Raw genomic sequence first — 15,862 nt, forward strand, 5'->3', positions numbered from 1 at the left:
TTTGGATAGAGTATAAATGAGACAAAGGATTAAAGAGAGGCAATATATTCTCCTTCATCAGATAAAGTTAAAATAAGACAGGCATATGGTTCTTTCTGCTCTTGCCCAAACGGTCAACGCATTCAAAGAGGGTGTTAAGAGGTACAGATCCAGTTCCTCTATTGTTTAAGCCCACATCCAAGCCCACATCTTAAGAAATGTTGAAAGAATTCCCAAACCCTCCTGCAAATCACTTCAAAGGGTTATTTGAACAGTCCAGTGATGCAGATATGGCGCTATTGCTACCTTTCAGCAGATCAGAGTTAAAAAAATTGAGTTCCAAGTCTGCCATAGTGTGTTCTGAGTTGAAGCTTTATCGATTGCTTTTCTGAGAACTGTTTTTCTTTGTGTGGAATGATCTCGGGTCTGGAACAGTTACCTGCACTTGTTGAACCAACTGCTTCAAGCCTTCTCTGAAGCAGAGGCAGCAAAGGAGACTTACTGTAGCTGAGAAGGATGGTTGGCTTTGCCTTCTGTCACTCATGTAGTGATCAGAAGTCTCCTGGGTAGCATACTCAACTCCCTCTATTTGCAGATTATGAAATACAAGACTGTCACAGGAGACCAGGACTCCACCAGGCACGTGCTCTAACAGAAGGTTAGACCCATGCTTGGTTTTAGGTTTTTGCTCATAGTCAGTTATCAGCGTTCCTCTAAATGTGTGTTGGGCAGGTACATGTAAACGTCACACTGTTGAAGCAAAGGTGCCTCTGCTTTGTGGATCCCAACAAAGAGCAAATAAAAGAATAGCAAAAAGTGGCTTTTTACTGTCAAAACTAAAGTGCGTAAGAGCCTGTCCCTAGTGAAATTTGGTACACCTGAGAAACTTCAAAGGATTTTAAAGTCCATGGCTTTTACATGTCTTCAGGTCAGGCCACGGCAGAGCAAAGATTTTGAACACTGACAAATTTCAGTTTGGGGTCAGAGGTCTTAAGTCCACTTGTGTCTTGAGCCCTATATCAGTATGTAGGTCAACATTAACTTAATCCAAACATTTACTGAATGCAGAGAAAAGGAGGCATAATGACAAGTATGCACTGAAAACTATTAAGCAGTTGTGAAGGATAATCAGATATTTTGAAAAGCAGCTATGCAATGGCTATGAATTATTTAAATAAGAGATGACCACATGGCAGAGACCCCAAATTACAGTACTAATTACACAAGCAGCAATCTCTGACACCAAAACATTTTACACTAACATAAAAGTTGTAGAAATGTCAGAAGCAGAGTGATGGGAAATACAACTCATTTAGAATTGCTAGAAATCAGATCCTTGAAAAGTTAAGAACACATCTAATAGAAATCTGTAGCTGTCAGAGATCAGAGATGCCCTGTCTTTGTATGAAATATATATCCTAACAGTTACTCACATCCTGATCTTCCCCAAGCTTTTACCTTAAAAGGAAGAGTTAGCTGTTCTTGTTAAATCCATAACTTTGTAGATACTTACTAGTTACTCAGTTTAGTTTATTTAATTTATTAACATTATTTTTCTGTGTAGCTCTCTGAACCAATGGGAAGTTTGGAATCATGTATCTTGATTTTCCCATGAAGATCACATCAGGTGACAGAGGTTTTGGACCAGACCCAATATGTGACTTCAGAAGTTAATCATCAGGTTCCCGGGTGCCTACATTTGTTGGAATCCAGAATCCCGAACGAGGCACTTTTTACCTGCGTGAAATACTACACGTCCCAGGCCAACCTGCTGGCTTTAGTCAGAGTTGTCTAACATCAGCCTGTGCAGCCTGCGGGGAAATCTGTCTGCTCATTGCACAGCCCAGAACCCTTTTCTTAGGGTAGGAGGGAATAGAAGCCTTTCAGAAAACAGGTCTAAGCTTTCCCTTAGCAGAGCAGGAGCCTGCTTACTAGTCTACCGACTCAAATCTGTACCTAAGAAATGGGAGACCAAGAGTAGATTCCCACACTGGAGGGAGGTCAAACCCGCATGTCCCATGGGGTGTTCTCTACCTGCTTTCTATTTATCATGGCACTTACCTGAGGGTGAGGAAGATGTGGGTTCCACCCCTTCTCTTTGGGATACTTACTGTTTGCCATATTGTCGTGGTTTAACCTCAGTCAGCAACTGAGCACCACACAGGTGCTCACTCACTTTCCACGCCCCCGGTAGGATGGGGGAGAGAATCGGAAGGGTAAAAGTGAGAAAACTCGTCGGTTGAGATAAAGGCAGTTTAATAATTGAAATAAAATAAATTAGTAATAATAATAACAATAATAATAATAGAATATACAAAGCAAGTGATGCACAATGCAATTGCTCGCCACCCGCTGACCGATGCCAGCCAGTCCCCGAGCAGCGGCCCCCCCGGCCAGCTTTCCCCCAGTTTATGTACTGAGCATGACGTCAGATGGTATGGAATGTCCCTTTGGCCAGTTTGGGTCAGCTGTCCTGGCTGTGCCCCCTCCCAGCTTCTTGTGCACCTCCAGCCTTCTCAGTCGGTAGAGCATGGGAAGATGAAAAGTCCTTGGCTAGTGTAAGCACTGCTTAGCAACAACTAAAACATCGGTGTGTTATCAACATTGTTCTCATCCCAAATCCAAAACACAGCACTGTACCAGCTACTAGGAAGAAAATTAACTCTATCCCAGCCAAAACCAGGACACATATGTTTACTATACTCACTTAGGATACCAGGTGATAGATTTCTTGAGAGCACTACTCTCCGCTGTGTTCCTTCAGGCCCAACATATCTCAACTGTTGCACATCCCAAATCGGTGGAAGATTCTCCTAGGTACCATTTCAGAAGCAGCTGTGCTGGTTTAATTGCACAAAGCCATAAAGAGGAGCGTTCCTGCTCCTGCTACACCTGTTCTGGGGCTGCTTGGAGTCTCCCTCAAGCCAGTTCAGCTCATTAGAATAGCAGGATGCCATCTTCCACTTGTTTGTTTTTTTTCCCCTTTCTTTTCTTCTGAGGTAGTTTTCTGCCATTTCAGTTAAAATGACTCACTGAGTGCTCCAGCAGGCGTAGGGTGCAGCAGCAAAAGGAGGACTTCCCCTTTTGGCAGCTGTAAACTCACCATAAGCTTAAAGAATTACTTGTCACCTGGAGACCACGACACTTTTCTAAGGTAGGAAATGTGAATTTAAATTCCTCCTTTTTTAAGCCTAGACAAGACCTGAGGTCTTGTTGCCCTCTCAAAATGAGACCTTTAATTACTGACCTCCAGCAAGAAAGTCCTGGCTCCCTCTCTTGATGTATTCCAGAGCCCCCACTTGATTTTATGGAGTGCCACAACACAGAATGGGAGGCTCGGGTGGAACATTTCCCGGTCATTCCTACTAGGAGAAAGGCTGATTGATTCACATTTGATGCAGTCCTACTTAACTACAGATACTGTGTAAAGAACCGAGTTTCCCTGAGCGTAAGTAGACTGCTTCCCTGATCACAAAGCTTGTCATTCAAACCAGTGCTCTGCCTAACTTGTCCTCACTCTTCATAGACTCGTAGAGATACAAAAGGTCTCCTCATTTGTATTTCAGTGGAATCTTAACCATTACTATTTCCTCCTATCCTTGCATTTGCTGGAGTGACTCCTGCAGGTACAAGTCTTCTAGGTTACTCACTGTCCTGCATGGCCCAGCCCTCCAAAGACACATAAAACCAAAATAATTTCACAGCCTTTGAAAAGGAAATAAAAACGGACAGAGAAAATCTGCATGGTAATTCTGCAACATTCTTACCAATATCGATGCCTGCATAGCTACTGCTTTCATAAAGTTAGATTTCAATTAAAAAAAAAAAATATTTTGAGATCTCTGCATAAAAAACTTACTTTTCTGCACCACTTTGCTAACACTTCATAAGAGACTTTCAATAGGCTACTTACTACCAAAGAGTTCTCTTTGAAAAACACATGCAAAAAAGTTACTGAAAAAGGTTCAGTAGTTTACACCAGTTTTCTTCACTGTTACCATTTTTTATCACAACCCAAAGCAATAGCAATGCAAAATCCCCTGATCCACACCTAGCTTTTATCCTTACAAGCCATTTTTTTACTCATGTTTCAAATATGAATTGGAAAAGACAGTAAAATTTTTCTCTTTTTACTCCCAGACATGTCCTGCTGATGTGCGGTATGTTTTCTGTGACGACTCTATCAGTTAACTCAATATCCCTAACTGGTTTCAGTGACCCTGCAGCATTATCACGAAGCAGGGTAACTCTTAAATGAGTAATAACACAGCTTTAATCAGTTTTAATCTATATAAAGTACTCAGTGATCACTACTATGAAGGGTAAGCAGCCAAACGTAGAAGACAGCTACAGTTCATTCTGTAGAATTGTGTTCGGTAATACATCAGTTTACAACTCTCAAAGCTTCTGTGCAGACCCTTCCACCACCACCAATGCAGAGCAGTCCAGGTTAGTTTTTCACCATGGAAAATGAAATTGTATCAATACGTATAAGCACAGCAACATCTCCAAGCCATTCAATAGTCCCAGCCAGTATTTAACCTGAATCCTCTGCTAACGTTTAAGGCTCTGGAGACCTATCCATAATTATTTATGTACCTATTGTCCAAGTGTTCCTTGGGTTCACAGTCATAATGCTGACTGCAAACTAAAAATAGTCCAAATGAAGAGACAGGCAAAGACAGAAGGCTGCAATGAAGTTTCTGTATCTCAGTGTTTATTACTTAAAATAACATCTAACCTTATTTATGATCCGTGTATGTTTCTTAGGGATGCAGTGGCATGTCTGTTACAGCTCAAGGGGCATGAATTAAAGTAGTGTTCCAGCGTTGTTGAAGGCTGCACCCTGCCAGCTGAACCATAAGTTATCTACCTCTTTGGGATAGGGATTCAGAGGTTAAGAATTGGATGCTACTATGTCGTGCCTATTGCGTTAGCCAACAGCACATAAGGGAGTCTCGAGCACACTAGCCCAAGGGGTCATCTAGGCTCAGGGGAGAAGCTACAGACAAACCTTTGTTTCTTACTGGAAAAAGAGATGGTATTTTTATATGACCAAGCTTAAGTAATAGTTGTGAGATCATAGCTGAGAGGGGTGTGCTAGAATATGATTTCATTTAATAGATCCATCAGAAAAGAAAGAGCTAACTAGCCTCCAATTTCCTGGATATTTTTTAATCCATTTTTCTTTATACTGTTCATAGGTCTGTTCAACTGCCCAAACTGCATAATTAGATAATTCCCTGGTGTAAAAAAAAAAAAAGCAAACTTTTCCAGTCCCGCTTGCTTGGCACAGTCTTCCAGGTACCAGTACACTTTTGCAGGTAACAATGAATCAGTCTGTAAGTTGTCCGTCTATCTGTCGGATTCTTACACTGCACACATACACACACACAGCCTTAGTATGTGCACGTTAGTGCAAAGGGTAGATCTTTCTTTGCTAAAGCAATGTGCTCCATGTCTCCCTTTCTGCAGAAGGAGATGAACTCTTGCTGGATGTGGAATCCACTGGTAATAGCACGCTACACCTGACAAATGCAGGACACCTATTTTAAAAGAAAGAAGTTAAACTGTCTAGCCCATTTCAGACCAGCAGCCTGTTCCACAGTAGCTCTTCAATGCACTGTAAATGCATGACTGCAGTTATTAGAAATAATCTGACTTACTTGAGGCAAACGGCAGCAAGCAAGCTGCAGCAGCACAGGGTGTGGGTCACCCGGGCGCGTTGGCCAACTGCAGAGTAAGCACTATTACAGCAGTTCAGCAGGCCCAGGGGAAACGCTTCCAGCTTCTCTTGAGGAAAGCAACACTAGCAGAGAGTACTCCTCTTTGGACTTCTGCAGCTCCCAGGTACTGCATTAAGGCCTCCTAATTCTCATACCTTTTCTAAGGACACAGTCTACCATCAGTGAGCAGTATTCAGTCATAAGCTCTCTAACAGGCTGTGGGCGGTTATCCTTTGTCTACATTTACTCTACCACACTTCCCAACACTCCCATGCAAGCAGCAAATTGTATAAATAGCTTACTCGTACTCAGTCTCTTTCTACATGTACACTTAGTATTCAAGGAACAGCTGCAGACCAGACAAACATCCTCCCAAAATGGCTTAGCCACAGGTGATCCTTCTTACCTACATGACCTTAACTCCCTCTCAGGTACATGCCTTTGCATCAGTCAGGCTCTACCTTCCTTGGGCCTTCATGTTCTGCTGTCAAGATCACTGTCCTCCTTTGAACTTTCAGCAGTTTGTTGTTTTAGCAGAGTGAACTTCAAAATCTAGACTGAATCCAAGCCTTTGTCACTGGCATGTTCTATACAATATTCTTTAAGAATGAGGTGACATTAACTCTGGAATTCCCATCTGGTTTTTGCCATGTTCTAATGTTTCATCTGGGGTTATTCTAAAGCTGTATAAAGATCCCATTACAAAACAAAGGGAAATATTGAGTGTCAGCTTTTGGACTGGAGATCAGAAGAGCTGTTTGAACCACAGGATGATGAAGAATCATTGAGTTCTGCAAACAGTTTTGGCAAATTCACTTTGCATGGTCTCTGGAAAGCAGCTTTCCACATGTGGGACAAATCTTTATCTTCCTATCTTTGTAGAGTAGAAAAAGGTTTAGCTAATTATGTCAAGGACAGGCTTCATCCTGTAGCCACATTACAACCTCAGTTGCACAGGCTGTCATAAACTACTCCACTGCATACACTCAATCATCTGCTGTCAAACCAGGAACTAGGTCAAAACCACAAGGAATTTCTAACTCTTTTTGGCTGACTAGGCCTGATGCCATTTCAGGGCTCAACAGCAGAACTGCTGATAACTTTCGTATCTTGTTGCCAAAAACACAAAAAACCAAAACCATATCCCTGGCCATCTTCCAGTCTTTAAGGCAAGTCATAAGTTTTGGAAAAGGTATCAGCTCAACTGTCAACTGTGTCAGCTCTTTGGTAGTTTTACAAGTCTGGCTAGATTCTCCCTGGTAGAAGGTTTCGTGATAATGAGAGCTTAAGCACAGATGAGGTTAGAACAACCTTTACTGTTTTTTAATCAAACAATAAAATTCTGGTCTCACAAAAATGTTTTCTGATGTTATGTCTAATTTTACTATTCTTGACAATTTATTTTCTCAATAAAATGCTTCATAAGAACAGGAACAGAAGAAAAATAACCAGTTTTCTGCAGGAGTACTGCATTGGGACTACAAAAAGGACCAATTATTCTCATGAAGGAAACAGCAAGCAATTTCATGCCAATATTTTCTAGAAAGCTAGAAAAAAAGAATGGTTGATTGCACGAGAATATATTAGATTTAAGCAACTTCTGTGTGCACTATTCATGTTTTCATGCATTGCCTCAACTTCTGTGATACCTCTGAAATTCTTACACCCACACCCATATCTGCATATAGTGCAAGTGATCCCATGGCAAAAAAAAATCTGGACCTTTTCAGTTCACTTATCAGATGAATTAACTGTTGGGAAAGACTGCTTACCAAAATGAATAAATACAGCTAGACAACTTACGAGAGCCATTCATCTTTAAGTGGTAAACAAGGAATAAGGAATGCTGTGATTTGTCAGACCCTACAGAAATACTGCAGAGTGGAGATGTTACTCACCATTTTGTCTACATGTGTGATGTTTGTCATTCACATACTTGCCAGTGCCTTCCTAAGCCTGATGCTAACCAAGAAAGAGCTAACTTCATATCCTGGACGTTGCCTTCTCCAGACCATAGAAGAGGATCATGATAAATACAGGGTCACTGCTCAGGTACCCTAGAAATTAATCACACATGAACAATCATTCAAAGGAGAGAGAATGTGGTCGCATCTTACACTGAGAAAACTGAGGGAAGGAAAATCCAGTGCAAGGCTCACTCCACTCCCTGAAACCGTGGATGCTGTGCTTCTGATACTGAAACAGTTTCGGAGAAAGTAGTGCGGGAAGGTTGATCTTGCTGCATGCACCCTCCCCCATCATGAAGGAATTTCAAGAGTGGCTTGAACAGACCTGCATGTTTAAGGGAATCTAATTTTACATGTACTGATTTCTCTGGGTTGTAAAATAATGAAGCATTCTTTCTATTTCTGGCTACTTCTGATTTACTCAAGATTATACAGTACATCAGTCTAGCCCTAATCTGGAAGATGGGCATGATAATTTATTTACCCTCAAAAAACCCCTACTGAATTTTCCATTGGTAGGGCAAAAGATTTTAATATATTAGAATAAAAGCTCCTCACTGTGAATAACAAAACATTGACAGGGGGGTATGAAGTGATTTTGTTGATTTTCTAGGACCCCAACTACCCTGCCTGCAGGCTGCACTAAAAATCCTGGGGTTTTAGCGCCTTTGCTCCTAAGATGTTCTCTATCAATGTAAGCATTGCGCATGCAGCTCTGTAGGTGTGCAGTCAACACCAAGCAATTACATTCCCCACTTTAAAGAAGTTTTATTATGCACAGTGATTACTTTGGGGACAATACCATCATTGCTACTAAGTGCAAATCTAATGCATAATATAGTTGCACAAGTTTGAGAAATGTGCAAGAGCTTTTATTTTTCCATCAAGCAAGATGTTTGGGGAAAACATTTGCAGAGTGGTCATTCATAAAGCCACTACTGCGCTCAGTCAGATATTTAAGAATTAGGAAAAGTCAGCAAGCATATAGACTGCTATTCGCAGCTATGCCTAGATAATTATTTACAAGGACCCTAAAAGTTTCTTGGGAAACTCACATTCCTAGCTCTGCAAAAGGTTCATTCTTTCCATGTTTCTGCTGCAGACTTGTCAACATTTTACCCCTAATTTAAGCTGCATTTATATTCACTCGCAGTTGAATCCCATACAGTCCTTCTAGATAGGACTGTGTCCTGTATAGATTAATTCTTCATTCTTGAAGAAGAGGACAGATCAAAGTGAGCAATGCACCTAAGATGTCTGTTGCTTTTCTGGACAGTAAGACACTAAAGAACTTCAAAATAAATTGGCTCACATTTCCCAGGGCTTTGCTTAACACAGCAAAAAAGCTTATAGGAAACATTCACTGGATGTAAAGTCAGTGGCAAACATTATCTTTCCTATCTGAGAGATAATGTAATTAAAAAAAAAAAGATGTATTTGTCATTTTGCTAAGATGCAAACCTGACATCAAAATGTTATGTGGCAACACACCATTTGTGTTTGGTAAGCGCCACTAAGTCAGAGGGAACAGACCTTCATGTAGAAGAAGGGTTTGCAGCATAGAAGAAGTTTCACACAAAAAACTCACCAAATGCCGGAACAGAGCCACAACATGGTAGTGCTACCAGTATTTTGTTTTCTATTGTGAGGCATTATACATGCACACAATATTTCAAATATAGATGTCATTCAGTAGATGATTGATTACATTAGTGCAAGGCTTCTCAAGTTTTATGATGCCATAGCTTTCTCAACAGCAGGGAACAGTCACTCTTACAGATCTACTACATTTTTGCCAGAAAATAAAAGGCTAATGACTTGAAATATGAATGCCACAGTAAGGCACATGATTAATAGCCACTAAGTAATAAAATCATTGCTGACAAAATATGTCCAATGAAAAGTTTAAATCTTTTCCAATGAAAAGTTTAAATATCCCCTTGGGAAAGGAGTCCTCAGTCTTGTTTCCAGTGCTGCAAAGCCATTTTATTCAATGGCTTGTCTGTCAAGTGTTGTGAAGCAGTTCCCAGCACATGGACAAGAAACAAGACTTCCCAGTCTCAGACACATTCCTCTGTAAAAAAGGAGGCTGTGTACCTCTCCATTTAGTCTGTGTCCTCAAGAGTCTTGCACTCTTTGCTGAACAGCAGCCCAATTTCAACAAGAGTTCAGTGACCTCATGCTAGACCTTTCCATAGCTCAGTGGCTATTTCAGAAAGGAGGTACCATGGATTAAATTCCTTTAAGCTAAGGAGGACCCAGAACCTCTCTGCTCCATTTCACTGTAACCATTATGTTGCTGTGGTAACATAGTCCCTAATTCCTGCCTTCCTCAGAAGATGGTCTGGTGCTCACTCTCCTACAAAGAGGTGCAAGTCCCTTGTGAAGCCCTGAGACAAGTGCCTCTCGAAGCACAGGTTTCAAAGGTACCATGTGTTTTCTAGTAGCTGACTCCAAATGGCTTTGCTCCCACACACATAAAAACAAAACCAGAAATTGCCATACAGAGGCGTATGGAGCCCCCATACCATCAAGAGATAGCCACGTCACTAAGCCTACATAAGGTTCCCCTACTGCTGTAAGGTGTGGTCTTGATCTTCTTGTCTGTCATCCTCGTTTCTTCCTTCATGTCATTACTGCACAACCACACCTACATCAGCATGTTGTCCAGCTGAACACTAACATGTTTGAAGTGTGCTTCATTTTCAGCTGGACCTTTTACCCATAAAATTCCCCGCACGGAGACCCAATTATTAATGCCTGTACAAGGGAAGGGACAAGAAGGCACAGCCAGGGAAGGTGGGATGGTCCCCACTGATAGCAGCCCTGCCTTCATCAGCTGAAGACCATCATGGAGTTACACACACTGCACTGACCCCACTTTGGGAGCACCTAGTCTTGTCTATTACGAAGAGCCCGACTGCCTACCTTATACTGTGAGAATCACCCTGCTGTGACCAAGCACCTACTCTTATGCTCAACAACTTTCAACTGAGGGCCTAAGGCAGGCAGGGAGAACTCCTGTAACTGCCATAAAAACTTTACCAGAAGGGGATTATACAGCCATGTTGTGGAAATGAGATCCATTCCCCAGCTCTTCATTAAGGCATAATTAATTGGGAAACCATTGTTTTGTAGCATAAGACTAAAAGCAACAGAATGATCAGTTACTTCTGCTAGAGAAAACTAGATTGGGAGCATCATGGGAAAAGAAAACAAGCAGAGCAAGGGAATTTTTCCAAAATATGCTCAGTCCATGGTCTCATTTCTTCATGCCCTGAAGAACCACTGTGCGGTAGTTGTTTATATAGTCAGTCATAAGTCTTGTCTGACATCTAGAGATGGGGTGTATCACCACCACACCCTGGCCCCTACCCTCACTCTTTTCATGTTCTTAGCATCTTTGACCTGATGCCACTCTAGTCTAGTCCCAGCTAACTGGGCTATAAAGGGGCAAGTAGCATCCAACTTTTCCTCTAAGGATTTTTATCATTCTCCTTGCTCACATCAGTTGGCCTCCTGGACCTGATACAAGAGGGTACAACAAACACTAAGTGCCTGCCCCTCATCTTCCCTATCCACCTCTCTTCCCAGCAAAGCCCCACAAGGCTGCACTCACCCCACTACCTGTTAGTCATAGTGCAAGCAGCCCAGACAAGAATTACTGCTGGCTCCTCGTTGCTTTCAGTGGACCTCTGCAATGGCTGTAACTCTCATTACTGGACCAAAACCCACAGCTGCTGCTGCTGCTCTTCCCATATCAGGATCTCTGAGTCCTTATATCCCTAAACTGCAACCTCTCAACCTGCATTCTCCACCACCTAGAGGCTGCTAGGCAAGACAGCAAATACCTCACACATGCTGGTGAAGAAAGTCTTCATTGATTTTACCTAACCCCACAGGAGAAGAGGGTAGCCCTATCCAAATACCAACGTCAGCACAGCAGGCCCTTGCCCCATACACCTCAGAAGTGCCAGCCTTCTGGTCAGCCCTCCATTTCCCAGGACTTCCACACACAACCTTCAAAAACCAAGTAAACCAAAAATCACTTACCCCAGAAAGCCTTTAAAATCTGCCAGCTAGGACATAAATTCCTGTGCCGATTCCTTAACACCTGCAATCTAGTTTTCCTACACAGCTGGGCTGCCGGTGGTCTAGACCATTAAAGGACCTAGGTGTCCTATTGCAGGCACGTCAATACAGGCTAACGTACAAACTGAATTAGACATACAGCCCTTAGTACAGCAAAGGGTAACTGAGTTGTGGCACTGCTGCAGTGTATATTAAATATAAGGCATCTTTGCTTGGGACCTGGTATTTTACAGAGTGCTGTGATTTGTTATCCACACCATGGCATTGATGCCCAGGCCACATCATATTTTCTCTCTCGTAAGAGCTTAAGAACTCTGGCTTCCCTGAATGTAAATGGAGAATTTGAGGAAACACAAGCCTTTGATGTGTGTGGGGAGATGTAATGCACTTAGGCAGAATACTTTAATTATGTGAATTACAACAGGGCAGCCTGCTCTTTTTCTTTTTTGCATGCTGAGTCATTTCCACTTGGACTCTGCAAACGCGGACCCACGCACTGAGTGTTTAAGTATTTGGGATAAACTATTAATGCTGTGCTCTAGCTTTGGCAAGCCTTAAGCAGAAAAAAGAAATCACTCCTTTTCTTCTTTATTTCCCTGCGCTTGTTAGTGCCTCCTTTGGAAGGGACTGGAGCTAGCTGAATGTCCCAGTTTGAGATACACAGTGCCAAGGGCTAGTATGCTGAAACTATCTCACCCCGTTCCCAGGGACTGACTTCTGAAATGTCTCTGAGGCTTTCAGTTGCCATCCAGTCTCATTCATGTACAAAATTTGGAGAGATGAGTCAGAGTAATTTCTTGCCCTGTATGAAGAAAACCTGATACCTTGTGCATAGTTGTGGTGTTTCTATACACAGTTTACATACTTGCCACCAAGCTAGTTTTATTTTTCTTTTGAGTCTTCTGATTTTTTTTATACAGTAATTGTTCTGCTGAAGTCTGTAGCTAAATGAGGTGTTTATTCAACATCTGTGCCTTCTAAATATTTACTAATGAAGATCTTTTTAAAAACTTTTTCCCTCAGCGGGTTCACTAGGCAGCGTAACTTTTTCCATTTCTTTGATCCTGAAGCCCCCCTTATTTTTAGTTATTCTTCCCTTGGCAGCTGAAGGAAAATGTGGCAATATATACCAAGCCCTTCCCCACCCCTCCAGTTAACAAAGATACCGGTTGTAGATCAAAGAATCCATCAGAACAAACTGCTTCCTATGCAATAAGCCCTCTGTCTCTGGAATAAGCAAGTTTATCTTCATTGTGCATTCCGATAAGATGTTATTATAGTAGTGACTTTAATTACATTTCTCATTATTTCATTAGTGTGCAGTAACATAGGGTTTCACTGAATCTAAATGTGTTAGTTTGTAGAATATGGTGCCTTTAAGTCTTGTGATGGAGGGAAGTAAAACTTCGGAAGCCACAAAACAACATAAAAAAAAGGTTTATTTTACACTCCGTTGGGCAGATGTCCCTGTGGAAGGAATGAGGAAATTTTCCTGGAATATGGACTGAAAGGTGGAAAAAGATGAAGAGACATCATAAAAAGGCAACAGTATATGCACCACTGTACATCCCTGTAATGCAAATATCGTAAGATTCTAGAAAATAAACAGCTGCTTTCTGACTTAAGGAATAAATACTTCTTTGTCCGAAGTTCATATAGTGATATACCTAGAGATATATTTTAGCAGCACATCTTTAAATGTTGATCTATTTTCCTCCCTAGGAAAACAGCTTCTTCTCCCCCTATTTCTTTTTTTTTTTATGGTAAGACTAGAAGCTGTAAGACTAATGTGCTATCTCAAAGTATTTGTCGTAGGCATTGAGTGGGTTGAAAAATGTTTGTAGGTATAAAAACATTTTTTAAGATTTGTACATTTTGCATGTCTAACAAATAGTTACTGAACTGATACTCGGTAAAACAGATTTTCATGTAATTCAGCTTCTCTGATAACTTGATTAAATGTGAGGCCTGGTATTTGGTGCCAGGTGATTCCCAGGGGAGTGAATTTATCACATGCTTAGTCTTGCAATCCTTACTCAATAACTGCTTGATCTATAACTTACTGAAAATGGTGGTAGTTCCCATGAACTGCAGTCAAATTTAAGTCAGGGCATAAATTACCAAATGCATCTCCCTTTGAAAGGCACAGACCTCCAAACAGACCATTGCTACTGGTCCTGCGGAGTAGTAATAACTTCATGATCTCCAAGACAACTGCTATTAACGTATTTGCAAGGAGTGGATTGAAGCGCAACAGTTTTCTTCTTGGAACCCCTAGGCAAAATATTCAGTCGGTCCCCAACTTGTTTTAAAGCAAACACATGGTAAAATGATGCATTGCTTGACCCCTATTGCTTGAAGCAACTATAAGTTTATGAGGCTCTTTTTAATTCTAACAGATAGTGAAAATACAGATAAATCTGATCCATATAAATCAAGTTTTTAATTAAAATACAGTGGGTTTTCTAATACAAATGGCATTTTCCCTTCTACTCAACTGCATCCTGCTTTAATGCCAACACTGAACAAATAAGCTGTGCTTATCGGTACAACGTTCTTGTCTGTCAAATATCACTGAGGTTTTTTTCCCTCTCATTATAATTTGAGTTTTAAATAGTCTAGTTTATAAAGATGTCTTCCCCCCCCTGCTGCCGGAAGGCATATATACTGTCTTTGTTTAAACCATTGGAGTGTTTTAAAATAAAACATTATTAAGAAGATGTTTGCCATCAACATTAATTGCGAACATCTTTTCATGTTTTCATCCGGAGAGGAAAGTCCAAGGACACCATTTAGTGAAGAGAGTTTCAAATGACATTCCAAGATGGGCTTTCTCAGAAAGTGAAACACATCTTTACAGTCTCTGTTTTGAGACTTTTGTTAATGAGGTAGTAAGTCCATGAAAAAAGGGAAAAAAAAACCAAAAAAGTTAACTGGCCTGTTGTTGTGACCATTATTTTCCCCTTTCTACAGCAAGAATATGAAGAAACCACATAAGCATGTGAGGATCCAAATAACCATACCTTCTAAATAAACACAACACGCAAGGGCTTTTTAGGGATCGCTGCTGCGCTATGTCTGGTTTATGAAGATAAAACATGGTGAGAAGTATTAAGAAGTTCACAGGCGACTAAGGTAATGATTCCATGTGCCCATCCCTTAACATTATAAAGACAAAAGTATTTTGTTTCTATTTTGCACCAAACTTCTATAGATGGAACTGTTTAAGCTGAGTTTCAAATGGAAAAAGGCCCACAAGAACTGAAATTAGCAGGTTAAGGTGACGCCACTCTTAATATTTCCAAAACATGCTGATCTTCTTCATACCTCTTCTTCATTGATAACATGGCCAAGTGAAAAACCTCTCTACGGACTCACTTTTAAATGTATTTTCAGGAAGGGTCAGGAAGAATATCCTGTCAGGTCAATAATTCCTTGTGAAAAGTTCTGCTCACTAAGGATGGCTTCCCTAGCCCCCAAAATTCAGCATCTAACATGAAAGGAATATGCGTTAGACTTCAGACTCAGTCTTGACTGGTTGAGAAATCTGTCACTAAATTAAAGAGATTGCTTTAGTGCAAGGTATCGTGACTTGATTGCGTTTGTGATGTGTGACCAAAAGATGGTTCAGACAGCTATACATGTTCTTGGTAATTTAAAAAAAAACAACAAAGCAACCCAATCTCACAAAGCTGAAAACAGTTAAAAGCTAAATCAGCTAAAAAGAAAGAAAATAAATAGAAAAGGGAAGAGTAATTAGGAATTGCTTAAAACATTCTAGGAGATGCTTTAAAAACCACAGTCCAACTGAGAACAGAGGCTATTCTGGTTAACAGAGAACAGACGGACTCAGAAGGGGTATGAATGCAAATATATTCTATAAAATGCGGGAGACAGAAATAGAGATTTTATAAAAAATAATAATAATGGAAACAAAAGGAGGAGAAATCCGTAGTTAGCAGAATTAACAGTAAGAAAGGAGTTAAGCATCCCAGAAATTAAAGTAATTCAAACAACGATTTGTAGCCATACCAGGTGGAAATGAGAGAACTGTGAATAATAAGGCAAAGGCAGATACTTCAAAAAGTATCTGGAAAA

Source organism: Aptenodytes patagonicus, chromosome 1 (genome assembly GCF_965638725.1).
Source record: "Aptenodytes patagonicus chromosome 1, bAptPat1.pri.cur, whole genome shotgun sequence".
NCBI classification, from domain to species: Eukaryota; Metazoa; Chordata; class Aves; order Sphenisciformes; family Spheniscidae; genus Aptenodytes; species Aptenodytes patagonicus.